The 15,364-nt window shown below is 47.3% G+C and overlaps 1 long non-coding RNA gene across 1 annotated transcript in view; it reads right to left on the bottom strand.

Moving 5' to 3' along the window:
* Positions 1 to 1,452: 1,452 nt before the first annotated feature.
* The window catches only part of LOC138453293 (uncharacterized), a 162,947-nt gene continuing 149,035 nt past the window's right edge, over positions 1,453 to 15,364 (bottom strand). Inside the window, exons 2-4 of the long non-coding RNA XR_011260397.1 lie at positions 13,462 to 13,558; positions 12,773 to 12,897; positions 1,453 to 1,649 (exon numbers count right to left, since the gene is read on the bottom strand). This is a non-coding gene — a long non-coding RNA (uncharacterized lncRNA). The remainder of the gene's footprint in view (positions 1,650 to 12,772; positions 12,898 to 13,461; positions 13,559 to 15,364) is intronic.

Raw genomic sequence — 15,364 nt, 5'->3', positions numbered from 1 at the left:
AGCACCTCACATGTCTTGGTCCCCCCATCTCAAAAGAAAGGGGAAAACCAAAATGCTGGGCATGACGTCTAGAGATTTAGTCCCAGGCCGAAACAGCAATGACAGAAATCTATGCACGTATATATTTCTTAAAAGGAGACACCTGTAGGAATCCAAGAATGTCCGGTCTGTGTGGACCGCGTATGGATTCTCTAGCTGGAATGCACTGAAAATGGAAACATATTGCCAAAATCCCTTTCCGCTTTGCATTTTCTATTGGAACAGAGCTGAGGTGTGGCTGCAACGAGACCTATGACGCCACCCTTCACTCCCACGCTTCTCCTGACAAAAAACGGTACCTCTCATGCGTGGGTACACCCGCCTCAACGGAACGGGGAAGGGCCGATCAAAAGGCATGGCTTCACCATTCTTATGTGACAAAAGTTGCCTCACGTGGGACTCAGGGGTGTTGCTAGGTCTGGAAAAGATCAAGTGCTACGCTAATGTCATGTCGGGACTGTTGGGACTCGGGGCTAGCTAGCCTTTTGATTGTAGCCCCTGAGCTTCTAGGGCTACAACCAAAAGACCTAGGGCTACAGCCCCCTCGCCCCCCCCTAGCAATGCCTCTGCATGGGATGCTTTAACTGGATGCCCAGGGTATTGGAGCAATGACTAAAAACACATGAACCCCATACATTTCTGGAAAGACGACACCAGTGGGAATCCAACAATATGCAGCTTTTGTGGATTTGGCTAGGTGTCCCGACCCCAAATACACCGCCAGTAGCTGGTGTTGCAGTTAAAAAGTGCTTTTTGCTAGAGTTTAGGGGGAAATTGTACCAAATACACATGGAAGCATGCACATCCTTCCATCCAGCTGCACGTCATGTTTCCTGAACAAAATAAAATTGCTCAGACATGTGAGTGCATGTTACCCAGCACCTGGGGGAATGGCAGGAACCAGCCACAGAGTGTGTTTTGGCTGCACATTTCCAGCCCGGGGAGCTCCGCCCATTCGGAAAAACATGGGAACTGCACATATTTCAGGAGGGCTGGCATCTGGGAATCCTGGCAGGGGGGAGATTTCAAATGATAGCACATGTTTTTCCATCCATAATATCTCTCCAAATGCAGGACTTTACAGCCCACATTGGTATGGTTCTGCCTAAAACAATTAATGGTACATGACTTGTGTTGGTGTACATCAAGGTCCGATCTGCTTCATGCAAGAGCTGTTTTGTGGACTCATTTCCATGACTTGTGTGGGTGCACATCAAGATCAATCTGCTTCATACACAAGCTGTTTTGTGGACTCATTTCCATGTCTTGCGTGGGTGCACATCAAGGTCCGATCTGCTTCATGTCAGATCTGTTTTGTGGACTCATTTCCATGACTTGTGTGGGTGCACATCAAGATCAATCTGCTTCACACACAAGCTGTTTTGTCAACTAATTTCCATGACTTACATGGGTGCACATCAAGGTCCGATCTGCTTCATACACGAGCTGTTTTGTGGACTCATTTCCATGACTTGTGTGGGTGCACATCAAGGTCCGATCGGCTTCATACAAGAGCTGTTTTGTGGACTCATTTCAGGCTCAGAGATTCATGGAGTTTCTGGTGTGAGGGAGGCCAGCACTATGGGACATTCTGTCAGTGCCGTACATTCCTAAAAGACAAACGGGAGTAGTCTTGTCATCGCAGATTCACAATTGCACCAAGATAAAGCCACATAATTAGCATGCATCCAAGCATCACATATTGTAACAGGCAAGGATGCATGCAAGGCGCAGGCCGATGCACTTTTGAGTATTTTGGAAGGGTTAGGCTTACACCAGGCATGTGCACTGAGTTAGAGCATATCTGTAAAACAATGGGAGAGCCATGTGGAGGCCTGCCAACAATAATTGCCACCAAGATTCTCTGGGCCTGATTCATGAAATGTTTTACGTGGTGCGAGGTCACTTTGCACTGCCAACAAACACCCTGATTGACAGAGTGGTGTAAAGTGTATTAAGTTTGCAGTGCAAACATACACTTTACACATCTCAGTCAATCAGGGTGCTTGTTGGCAGTGATTTTGCACCACGCTAAAAATTCCATGAATCATGCCCTCTGTGTTTAGCTCTGCAATGCACAACACCAGTAGGGCTCAATGCACTGACAGGAATGGGAACTTGGTTTCTAATCAACTGGCTCTCGAAGTTGTCTTCCTGTTGTGGTTAAAACGTGTTTAAAACAACACTTTCACAAGTGGTGATCCGCAGTAGGAGGCTCATGAATGTTTGCAAATATCCTATACAGTTAAATCGTTACGTAAAATATGATACATGTTGAGCCCTAAATGTCTTGTAAAAATGATGAGTCTAATTCAGCCATCAACCCAGCTAAGGATTTTGAAAGTGGTGGAACAATGCGTGTCTAAATAGTTGTGGGCTATACACGTGGCGTATAAGACTCATTTGAAAATAAAGCAGTTTAGATGTGAGTCTTTGCTGTGTGGTAGAAGTATAATTGAGAAAACTGTTTGCAAGTGGGGGGATAGAGTATATTTAAGCCACTAAAACAGACACATGTGCATGGTGCCCCCTAAACCGACTTAGGAAGATTGAGAATGCAGAAAATGTACATGTTTTTACGCTTATTTGCAGGAAATAAAAAAATGTACACCTCATGGGAAGCTGTGAATTTAATGTGAAAACCGCCAGTGGATGTGTACAGCAATTACTTAAACAACATCTAGGTAGTATATCGCCACGCTTGTGTTATCTGTAAACACTACCGCTAACATACAAATGTGAATGTAACAATTTTCTGTGTTTCGTGAACATATGTTTCAACAGATGCCAACCTACAATGGACATCTACTGGTGAAATCGCTACAAAGGGGGTTTCGACGATTTAAGGCTGTCTGTGAAATTTTAATTGATGCTAGCTGTGTACGACATGCAACATCATTTCCTAATCATTAAATGATCTTGGGTTTGATAGGGAGCTTTATGAATTTCTAACAGCCCCTCCAGTGGCTGCTGGTATCATAGGGCAGCCGGGCGCCGCCCCCCCCCAGAAATGAAAGAGAAAAGAAAGAGGGAGCTAAAAGAGATTCAATCAGAGAACCTCTCTGATTGAATCGCTTTTAGCTTGCATTTCCTTTGCCAACAGCGCGGGGCGCTGTGGCAAGGCAACAACTAAGGGCTGGGCCCGGCTGCTTTCACAGTGGGGCGCGTCCCGTTTTACGTCTTCCTTCTTCAATAGTAGAGGGCGTGGAGCTCGTAGCTCCACGCACTCTACGTAAGCCCCTTTAATTAGAAGGTGGTCCCAGCCGATGTTGTTTGTGTTTTTTTCTGCCCGGGGATCTGGTCCACGGACCATAGCCCCAGTCAGCAACACTGTAAGACGTGTAGGCCAGGGCCTACGTCTTTCAGTGTTGCAGATTGCCGTCAACTTAATGGGGCCTTGTGTCTCACTCGAGTCTCCGGCGGGCCCGCCTACCACCAAGGCGGGGCCGCCTGGCCTGGGCCTTTACCCCCGGTCCATGGGGCCTTGGCCCACGGACAGCAAGGCCCAGGCAGGCGTGCTGCTGCTGCCCAGTGCGGGCCGGTGAAATCTCCATCCAAAATGTGCCATTTTATATTTTCAGCATTTTTCGACAAAAAATGCCGAAAATATAAAACGGCACAAGTAAGTCATAACCCAGGGAGAGCCCTGGCAGCGTGAGGGAGAGGCCTGGCTGCCAGGCACAGTGGCACCCCCACGGCTGGTGCGGTGCCTGGTGGCCAGGCCTAGCAGTATGATGCGGGAGGGGTCGAGTGTGTCGCGGGCCGTGGCTGGAGAAGCATTTCTCTGCAACCCCTAGATTCCCAATTTGCATGCCCCACTGATGTCCTTCCATCCTGTGCTCTTTGGGTTTGTTTCCGTGAAGCCTCTTACGCGTATTGTCTTGCTTAGTTGAGTGTTCATTTTCCTGTTGGTGATTGATCCCAATTATTTAAATTATATTACGGAAGACCACAACCCCCAGAATGCATTTGTTTGTTAAAAATAATGCGGTCACTGGCTGCAGAATCCTGTGCTGGTGACATGGAGTTAGTTGACGTAGTAGTAACCATGGGTTATGGAAACTTCCTGTGAGGAGAGGAGTTGCCTTTGTTACCGCAGATTCCGGAAGGCAGTAGGAGAGTAGTTGTGTATGTAAGCGCCTGTCGGCGGGTTGCTCCCTTAGCCCAGCCCCCTCATGACATGCATGCTCGGGGACGGACAGGGGCACCGGGGCACTCCACCAGATAACTCTCTCTGTGTTTGCGCACAGGTGAGCAGGGCGTAGTCTCATCCCTACACGCGGGTCTGTGCACAGGGCGGATACCTAGGCTACGTTATGTCTGGGTCTGTGCACGGGTCAGTGGGAAATGCCCTCTTCGTTCACGTGCACTATAAAACGAACATAAGAGACTTGTTGTTGAACGTTCGCCATGCAGCATGATAAACGTACCGACAACTTCACGAGCCAACTGTTCTAGTTGAATGAGGAGGCACTCATTCAACTAGAACAGTTGGCTTGTGATCATGAAGGATTCCCTTTCATGATAAGTATGTCACTGAAAACCCAATGATTCCAATTTCCCATTCAATCATGTAGGTTTTCGACTTCCCATTGCTGCCCAATAATAAAAAGAAAATTTGATTAGTGCTAAACCTGTCTGCTGATATTTGCTCCCTGATTATGACAGGGCCTGTATACTGGTCCTTTCAGGGGAGGGAGCCCAACCCTTGCCCCGGTATAGTGCCCAAGGGCAGCCAGGACCCCTTCACGGCCCTCAGAGATGGCAGCTCTGGCACCACAGCGACAGCCTGGGAGATGCTGCCGGAGCGGCAGGCAGGCCCAGAACCACAGGACGTGGTAGTGGGCATGGCGCCGTGGCAAGATGCGGAGAGGCCATATGTGAGTGACTGTGTGTGTGATGACCTGCGGTTGTGCCTCCTGCAGGGGAGAGGGAATGTGAGAGAGGTGGTCGTGGAGGGGGTGTCAGGCAGGCATTGCATATGGATCCCTTGTCAGGTGTGAGTCCCAGGGTGTCGGAGGTTGGGTGCCACTATGTGAGGGGCTGCGTGTATGTGGTGACCTGCGGTTGTGCCTCCTGCAGGAGAGAGGGAATGTGAGAGGGTTGTCAGGCAGGCATTGCAGTTGAAGCCCTTGTCAGGTGTGATGCCGGCCAGATCCCCTGTTTTCAATATGAGAGAAGACCATGGGGTTAGCTACATTGCTTGATGATCCACTCAGGGTGCCAACCGGTGAATTCATAGATAGTGGAAGAGAAGGGTGTTTGGTATTTGCACAGCACTGCAGCGCTGCACTTCAGTGCATTAGCTTCACCTCTAAGTGCAGATGGACTTCCTCCCCCTAGACATGGACATGAAGCGCAAGCTCATCACTGAGACGAGTGAGTGCCTTTGGAGAGGCAGCCGAGGACGCAGTGCTTGATGGTGTGTTGATATCCGCCACACTTCACTGCAGCTAGTGAAAGAGCGTTACATTTGCAAATCGCAGCGCACTGCCTCTGCCTTGCCATGTGCACCTCCTTTTATGTGCAGTGAATGTTGATTTCTGCAGGGCGTGCCTTAATACTGACGGCAGCATTAATGGGTTCCACCATCTGGGATTGTCTTGCATGGGTTTGTGACGTGTTCATGCTTTAGGTGGCTGTGGTTCGTGCTGTGGAGAACTGGCCTGGACTGCGTGCAGTTTCTTTATTCTGATTGTGAACATGACGGAGCCAAAGTGTTTCTTGAACAGCTTGTAGTAAACGCTTGCACAGATGACAGGAGGCGTGATGACTGGCTAGATGTCTTTTATTGCACAGTGGACATCTGCCAGGAACATGTAAGTAATACAGAACCTGAAGGCTAGGCAAACGTCCCTAATAACTGTTGCAGGGCTGTGGGACTAAAATGTCTCGTGGTGCGAGCCCCCAGGCCCTAATCTCGGAGGAGCCGGCAGGACGCATCTTGCCGCGTCCTCTGGTGCTCCCGTAATGCGCGCGAAGCGCGCGGGGGCGGTCCTCGCCACCAAAGCGAGATCTCGCGAGAGTTGGCGACTCTCGCGATATCTCTACACACCTCCCTTTGGTACGGAAAGAGGAAGTTCATTGCATAACATAGTCACTGTATCTCACCGGTCTTCTGTGCTCTCTTCTCGGCCGGTCATCCTTTCCAGTGCGATCTTCCTGTTGCTCCTGTTCGGATTCTGGCCTGGGCGATCCCGGTTCCATCTCTGTTTCTTCCCTTTCTTTGTCGTTTCTCTCGGGCTCCCGTTGTTCCCTTCGCTCGTTGTCTATTCCTTCTTCGGCATGTGGTCTCTCCGGGGTTCTTGCTCTTTCTTGTCTCTTCTGATATAGGGCTACTCTTTCCAGATTCCATGTGCGCCCGTCCTCGGTGCGGACATGGTTCGTTCCCCTGTGGACCACTTTGGTGGGTCTGCTGAACCGAGAGCCTGTGATTTGGTCCTTTTTTGGTAGTCTTATTTTGACCCAATCTCCCCCTCCAATGTCTGACGCTTGCTTGGTTCTTCTTCTTTGGTCACTCCATGTTTTCATGCGTGCCTTGCTGTTTACAATTCTCCACACCACTTCTGACATGTCCACTGCTTCATCTTCTCTCACTTTGGATAACCATGGTGGTATGAGCGTGGAGGCTGCACTCCTCCCTCTCAACATTCGAAACAGGGATATTTGCGTTATTCCGTTTGGAGTGAGTCTGTGGGCCGCTATGGCCTCCTTGGTAGTTTTTAGGGGGTCCATCCCAGAAGCCGTGGCTAGTTGGATTGCTCCCTTAATGAACCTTATGGCCCTTTCAACAAGCCCATTGGCTTGGGGATGATACAAGGCCGCCTTCTTTTGGCCTATATTGTGCTTTCTTAGGAATTGTTCCATGTCCCGTGAGATCAGTTGTACCCCATTGTCTGTTACTACTTCCTTGGGGAGGCCTTCTCTTTGAAAAATTTCCGTGAGGACTTCAATTACCGTCGCTGTGGTAATGTTTGGGACGAACTCAGCCTCGACCCACTTGGATAGGTAATCAACCAGCACTATGCCGTACCGATGTTCTGGTGCCATCGCTTCCAGAGGTCTATGCCCACTTTTGACCACACCGCTTCTGGTACTTCTGTGGGAATTAGGGGTGCCTGTCTGAGTTTCAGTCTTTTGTCGCTATTGAGGCACTCATGACAGCGCTCTATCATGGTGCGAATCTCTTGGTCCATGGACGGCCACCAGTAGGCCTCCCGGACTCTGCGCCGGGTCATCGTGTTTCCCAGGTGACCAGCGTGGGCTCTGCATAGAGTGGTGCTCCTCATGCCTACAGGTGCGATTATCTGGTCCGTCTTCATTATTATTCCGTCCGTTTCAGATATCTCTTCGGCCACCTTCCAATAGGGTCTCATACCTTCTGGCACATTTTTTCACCTGGTCACCCTTCCTTGATCCACTCACGGATTTTCGCCATGGCCGGGTCTTTTCTGTCCTCTTCCAGCCAATGTTTCTCGCTGAGTTCCATATAATCAGGTGCTTTTATATCGGTGATAGATGCCACTATGCATTCTCCTTGTAGAAACGTGGTGGCCTTGCCTTTACCTTCTGGCAATCTAGACATGCAGTCAGCCTGCGAATTCTTCCACCCTGATATGTGCTGCACTTCAAACGTGTATTCTTGCAGTTTTGCTGCAATGCGTGCCAATCTGGGTGTGGACACTTTGGTACCTCCCGGGCTGAGCATGTGGATGAGGGGTTTGTGGTCTGTCACCAATTTGAATTTCCTGCCCCACACATATGTTCTAAAATGTTCTACCGCCCATGCGCACGCCAATATTTCCTTTTCTATGGTAGAGTAGTTCTGTTCCGCCGAGGATAAGGCCTTCGAGGCAAAGGCTACCACATGCTCCGTGTCCCCCTTCTTCTGCGTAAGAACTGCTCCTAGTCCATATGCACTGGCATCCGTGGTGATGACTGTATCCCACTCTGGGTTAAATGGCTGTAAACACGGCGCTTCCATGATGTGCCGTTTTATACTTTCAACCGCCTTCTTCTGGGGTTCTTGCCACGAGAATACCGAACCTTTTTTGAGTAGGTCACGGAGTGGTGCTGAGGTTTCAGAGAACATGGGGATAAATTTTGCGTAATACTCTGCCAGTCCAAGAAATGATCTTACTTCGTCTTTGCTGGTAGGTTCCGGTGCTTTTATGATTGCATGCATCAGATTTTGTTTGGGACTGATCCCTTTTTCTGAGATTTTGTACCCCAAGTATTCGACCTCTTTCACTTTGAATGCGCATTTTTCATGGCGTAGCCTCGCCCCTGCTTCTTGCAACTTGGTCAGGACAGTTTTCAATGTGGCGTCATGCGTTTGTTCATCCCCTGCGTACACAAGGATGTCGTCCTGGAAATATGCGACGTTTTTGACCTTTCGTAACAAGACATCCATCATGCGTTGAAACGCTGACGCGGCCTACGATAACCCGAATGGCATCTTGGTGAACTGATAGGTGCCAAATGGTGTGATGAATGCTGTGAGGGGTTTTGACTCTTCATGCAATTGTATTTGGTGGTATGCGTTCCTCATATCCAGTTTTGAGAACATTTTGGCTTCCTTCATCAACAAAATGAGTTCATTTATGCTCGGTAGTGGGTAGTTGTCGGTGATGACCTCTAAGTTTAAACTGCGAAGGTCTATACACACCCTTAGCTCTTGCGAGTTCGGTTTCTTTATCAGCACTACTGGGCTCAGCCATTCTGACGCTTCAACTTCTTCAATGACACCCTCCGCTCTCATTTTGTCCAATTGATCCCTGAGAGTGTCTCTTGCGGTTGCTGGCACAGGCCTCACTCGATGTTTGACTGGGACGGCATTCTTTTTGAGCATTATTTTATGGACAAAGCCCTTGATGTGACCCGGCTCCTCCGAGAAAAGTTTTGGGTAGTCACTCTTGACAATGGGCCCATTCCTCGCGCAGACAGACAGTACCTGGTCTTCTGTGCTGGGGTCCAGTTTGATTTTGAGCTTGTCTTGGTCGTCCCATCCCAGTACCGCTGGGCCTTCGTGGCTGAAATACACTCTGGTGGTGGTTTCTCTTCCTTTAAACTCCACCTTCCCTTTGATATATCCCAGTAGTTCAACTGACGCCCCTCCAAATACTGTGGGTTTGTGTCGTGTGGTGAGAACTTGGACCTTTTCTTTTCCCACCATTTCCTTATATGTCAGTAGGGGTATTATGGTGAGGTCCGAACCAGAGTCCGCCATAACTCTTGTTTCGCGACCGTCAATTTTGATTGTGCAATGGGGCTTTTCTCTTCTTGCCCTTGTGCTGTTTACTATAATGACTGTGGGTCTCCCCTCATCTTCTGAGGACGATTCTCGCTGCCTGTTGTGATCCGTGTTTACACTGGTAACTTTCTTGTTCCTCCACCGACATACCAACGAGAAATGGCCAATGCGTTTGCAGATGGAGCACTCCTTGTCTCTAGCTGGGCACTCCCTATCGAATGCCAGGTGTTTCGTGCTGGTGCACCTGTGGCATTTCAGAGGTTCTTTCTTACCTCCTCTCCCCTCTCTTGTGTCGGGCATCTGTCTTTCTTTCTTTGAGTGAAATGTGACTGCTTGGATTTCAGCAGAACTGTGGGTTCCCGTGAGTTCTTTTCGTCTTCCCGCCGTTTCTTCAACCGCAGTGGCAATTTCGATCGCCTTCTCCAGTTGTAATTCTTTCTCCATAATGAATTTATCTTGAACTTTTCTGCTGTTAGTGTGGACTGTCAACATGTCGCAGATGAGGCTCTCAGCATTGTTGCCGAAACTGCACAGCGCCGCCAGTTCTCGCAGCTTGGTGACGTAATCGTCGACAGGTTCAGATATTTCCTGTCTGCGGGTGTAAAAGCGTATTCTGTGCAACACCGTGTTCTCTTTACTGGCAAATCTCTTCACTATTCTCCTAACTGCCTCCTTAAAGACGTCATCGTTGTCCCCTGCCACCGGGATCGGGGTGAGACTCTCAAACACCCGCTGTCCTTCCACTCCTAGGGCATTAAGTAACATAGCCCCACGCCGTGCCGCTGAAAATCCTGCCCCTCCTAGCGCCTCTACATACGTCGTGAAAAGGGGTTGCCATTGCGGCCACGGGATGGCGGGTTTACCTGGAGTTTGCAAGAAGGGGGGTGGCGGCGTCGCTCCTTGCATGTTCCCACGTGGGTTGCAGTGGTGATCCTCGTCGCCAATTTATGTAGTAAACGCTTGCACAGATGACAGGAGGCGTGATGACTGGCTAGATGTCTTTTATTGCACAGTGGACATCTGCCAGGAACATGTAAGTAATACAGAACTTGAAGGATAGGCAAACGTGCCTAATAACTGTTGCAGGGCTGTGGGACTAAAATGTCTCGTGGTGCGAGCCCCCAGGCCCTAATCTCGGAGGAGCCGGCAGGACGCGTCTTGCCGCGTCCTCTGGTGCTCCCGTAATGAGCGCGAAGCGCGCGGGGGCGGTCCTCGCCACCAAAGCGAGATCTCGCGAGAGTTGGTGACTCTCGCGATATCTCTACACAGCTGACTTGTGCTTTCTGCCTCGACACAATGGTCACGGATTTCTGAGAGGATGGACTGATGGGGCGTTTTAGCTGGGGCTGACGTATGTCTGGGAATATAAATCATGGCTGGTAACGGAAGCTGCGCCACTCCTGTATGTTGAGGTGTTTTTCGTGCGTGTTGTGGGCTACATTTTATTCACAGACCGTGCAAGTGGCTTTCCTCGTGTAGCGGATGGCTTATGATTTCAAATATTGAACACTCTTCCAGGCTTATGCAAGAATGTCCTTACTTTGATGGGGAGAGAGTGGTGTACAATTGGCCTTTTTCAGTAATAGGAAAAGGCCGCCATTAGCACTGGCAGCAGGCAGGCATTTAAGGTAATGGAAGGAGTGCTTATCTCTGTAATAGCAGTTGAGTTGGGACAGTCCTAATGCTTATATAAGCATATCAATATGAAGAAGGATGACCTAGCCAATGTAGCATTTGTGTTAGTTATTGCTGTTAACTTGCTATTAGTTAATGTTAGATGGCATTAAACAATGTGTTTTTACATGTTTTTATTTGTTGGTATTATTATTATTCAGATTTCAGCGTTTCGGATCCTTCGAGAAAGGAGCAATGTCATTTGTACTATTGCTGTTATTTTTTTATTACAACACATGCACACACTTTTGTGCGTGGACAATGCATCTCCAGCTGCCTGCTAAGTGTGGTCTGTGAACACCAAGCATGCATATTGCTTGCTGAAAGGTCAGGACGTGCAAACAAAATAATAGGGCTGGGGTCATTTGGCAGTACTGTGATTAGGGTCACAACAATGAAATGGTACATTGCTTTCTAAAAGCACTAAATTGCTTTTCGCGCCTTGAAACACTTGTGTATAGGCGCGTTACAAATGCCATATCATATCATATCATATCATATTACACACCAGTTTCTCAAACAGAAGTCTTTATTTGGCCTAAAGTTCTATTGAAGAGATTGTCTTGTTAACAAAGTCACTGCGGGTATTTTCCTGGATATCTTTTTTGTGCTTTCTGTTGCAAATACAAGAAACGTATATGCATCACGAGTAAAAGGGAGGTATTATCACTTAATTCCTGACTTCAGTGAGCGATGCACATGCATACAAAACTGGTGCGCGTCCCCTGCTATGAGGAAAAAGCAATGGCAATGCCAACAGTTTGGACTTTTGTGTAAGCATGGGAAAGACACTTGCCAGGCACAGCTGTAGCAGAATTAACTAGCCGTTGTTGTAGAAGCAGAAACATGGTGCAAGTTCCTGGGCATCTAATAGCAGTCCCTGGCAGAAGCTTACACCATATGCACAAGGCCAAATGTTGGCTTTGTCAATGCTTGTGTTTGAACAGGATCTCAGTGCCTTTGCCAATGCTGTTTTTAACAGAACTTCAGCGAAGGACACGCAGAGTGCTTATAAATCGGGTGCTTGAAGGGCTGCAGCAAATTAATTTTGTAATCTGAGCTCCGCAAAGCGCATTTTAAAGCCCCAGAATGAAAACATTACAAAAATGAATATATTGCAGCGTTATACAACTGATGACTGGCACATGGTGGTAGTTGCTGGTACTTTCTTTATACATTGTACTAATGATTATTCTGGTGCAGCTTCAATGTTGCAGGCAGTTAACTCTCTCTCCTTCATGTGTGAAAACCATTTTAATACTGCTTTGAGCCTATGTTGCCCATTCTCAGATCAGTCTCTCGCTTTCTCTTTACAGACCATCAGCAACACCTTACATGAACAAATCCAACCAGTCCAGGGTAATTGTGAAACTAAAAACATCGGACTTCAACCTCCACAGTGCACCTTCCGGGATTTTGGATTTCTCATAGCCTGCGAAGGAGTTCATTGCAGTGGCCATTCTCCAGAATGAGGTAAGCTAGCATGAGTCTTTTTTAGGTTTTGGTGCTCAGGGCACTCCAACTCTGTCTGTGTTCATCTGTAGTAAAGAAGGCACACAGCTATCTTGTCTACATTTTTTTTAAAATAAGCCTATGTTTGTGGGGATCAATGAGGTGGGGGAAAATCTGATGAACAGTACAGACAGACTACAGAATGGCATCTATGACTAGCTGAGAGGGTGGCATGTGAAAATGGAAAGTCATACATATAATGCAAAAAGGCCTGATTATGGTTCAATGGAAGCAAACCTGTCCATTTGGAAACAGTTTTTCGGAGGATAGGATTGGGTGGTGGTTCCCACTTACCTCATGATGTCCTGGTATCTTCTAGTTGAATGGTATACAGTAATTTGTTTTACCGCTGACAAATCCCACAGTCTTTCAAACATCAGAATACCTTCTTTCTAATCTTCACCATTGCTCCCACAGTGCTTGGGAGGGGTTGGGGTTGTGTAAAAAAAACAATGTTTTTTTTAGAACAGTATTAACAGAACAAACTTGCCTAATTTCTTCCATAAGAACTAATTTGCCGAACAAGCTGCAATGTGTACTGTGTGGCAGGTGTCACATTTGCTAATGGGCATGTGTGTTAACGCATGCATAGATAACATCAGCAATTATACTCAACTGTACTGGTCGATGATAAGTACAGCAGAGTTGTGTATAATTGCAGATGTTTTCTGTGTCTAGTACCGACTAATTATACTTATGTGTTATTGAAGAGCATACCTAACAATGACTACATGATCCCATATACATATACATGTACATAATCATTTTGCTTATTAACAGGTGTCACTGTTGCCTAAAATGAATTCAGTGGACCAATTACTCTCAAAACCATTTTCCGGACTCGCACACAGTGAAAAACTGGAGGTGAAAAGACTACGGCCTGATCGGCCAGATTTAAAAATTGAACAGTCCGCAAAAGATAGGGGAAAGGCTTACACATGCACATTTTCCATGGTGTGGTATGAAAAGAAGACATGGCTCACTGGTAGCATTGCTAAGCGATCTTTGTTCTGCTTCCCTTGCCTGCTGTTTGGAGGTGAAACGGCCTGGACAAAAACAGGAGTCACTGACTTAAAGCATCTGTCAGAAAAAAAGCAAGAGACATTAATCGTGCAAATCTCATATTGAGAATATATTACAGCTGCGCATGTTGGGAAGTGTAAACATTGCAACACAGTTGGATGATGCCTATCGCCGGAGCGTGATGAGGCATAATGAGGATGTGAATAAAAACCGATACATCTTGTCAAAGTTAATAGACTGTGTGCGTTTTTGTGGTGCGTTTGAATTGGCTTTACGTGGCCATGATGAAACTGAAGACTCTTTAAATCCTGGTGTATTTAGAGGCCTGGTGGATTTTGTACCCAGCATAGACAGTGCAATGGAACTACACTTAAAAAATGCAAAAGTATTCAAGGGCACTTCAAAAACAATTCAGAATGAACTGCTGGACTGCATGCTCACGGTCACCAGAGAGATCCTTGTAGAGCAGTTAAAATGCACAGATTATGTGGCTATTCAGGCAGACGATACAACCGATGTTTCCACTAAGACTCAGTCTGTGCTAGTCTATCGCTACATTGATGAACGATACAGAATTGTTGAAAGGTTTTATGGATTCTCTCATCTGAAAGACTCTAGTGCGCAGACCAGTGCTACTGCCATAATGGAAAAATTGGACAAAGTATTCCCTGAAGATTGCCACAAAAAAAGTAATTGCGCAAACATATGATGGTGCGAGTGTAATGAGGGGGGTGTCTGGTGGAGTCCAAAAGAAAGTAGCTGAAATGTATCCAAATGTACATTATCTACGTTGCTATGCAGACCAGCTTAACCTCATCATTGAACAGGCTGTTTCAAAAATCTCAGAAGCTCGAGTTTTCTTTTGTGATATCTCTGGCTTCTGTACATTTTTTTCTCATTCTCCAAAAAGAACCGCAGTTCTAGATGAGGTATCAGATCAAAGACTTCCAAAACCATCTCGCACTCGCTGGAGCTACCATATTCGGTTAGTGGAAGCCATATATCAGCACAGGGAAGCAATCCGTACATGCTTTAAGCTCATTATTGAAAGACAGACTGATTTTGAGGGGGTTACTGTGCATGAGACCCAGGGATTCATTCAAACTCTGATAGAGAAGTAGTTCCTTTTCTTCCTTTTTTTGTTCAATGACATAATGCCCCATGTCGACATTCTATATAACTAGCTTCAGAAGCGAGACATTGGCCCTCATTACAACACCGGCGGTAACCAATGGCGCTATAACACCATGGTTGCTGCCGGTATTGTAACGAGTCCGCCATGGTGCAATGGGGAATTACCACCCCATTCCAAGGTTGGCGGGGCGGTAATTCCCCATGCACCATTGGCCCTTCCCCATTCCCATTTTTGCCCCATAGGGCTCAATGGGAATGGGGAAGGCGGTAATTATGGTACTGCAATTTGCGGTACCGTAATTACCTTCAAGGGCCCTTTGCGGGTCCCTACTTTAACAGCTGGTCCAGACCAGCCGTTAAGGTCGGGTGCCACAAAGGGACCTCGTAAATAGGCGCTAAGGGGTTAACGGCACCGCAGCCATTTACGGCACCGTTAACCCCTTAGCGCCAGGGTCGTAATGAGGCCCATTGACTCTGTGTATGTGCAGAAAGCTACTGCAACTTTTATCAAGTGCATTGGCAGAGTACGTGAACGCACTGACAATCTGGAAGCTAAACTTCCATCAGAGCCAACTTGTTCAGGTCGCAATGTAAATATGAACACTTTGAATCATTTGGCTAAAGAAGTATGTGATATTTTAGTTACACAGCCCAAGAACGCCTTGCATTTACTAACCACTTGGAGGGGGTAAAATTGTTGCAGAGTGACCTATTTCAAACACATGGACA

Source organism: Ambystoma mexicanum, chromosome 1p (assembly GCF_040938575.1).
Source record: "Ambystoma mexicanum isolate Mex_15411 chromosome 1p, UKY_AmexF1_1, whole genome shotgun sequence".
Taxonomy (NCBI): domain Eukaryota; kingdom Metazoa; phylum Chordata; class Amphibia; order Caudata; family Ambystomatidae; genus Ambystoma; species Ambystoma mexicanum.
Note: the sequence above shows the minus strand (reverse complement) of the source record. Positions and strands in the feature narration are given on the sequence as shown.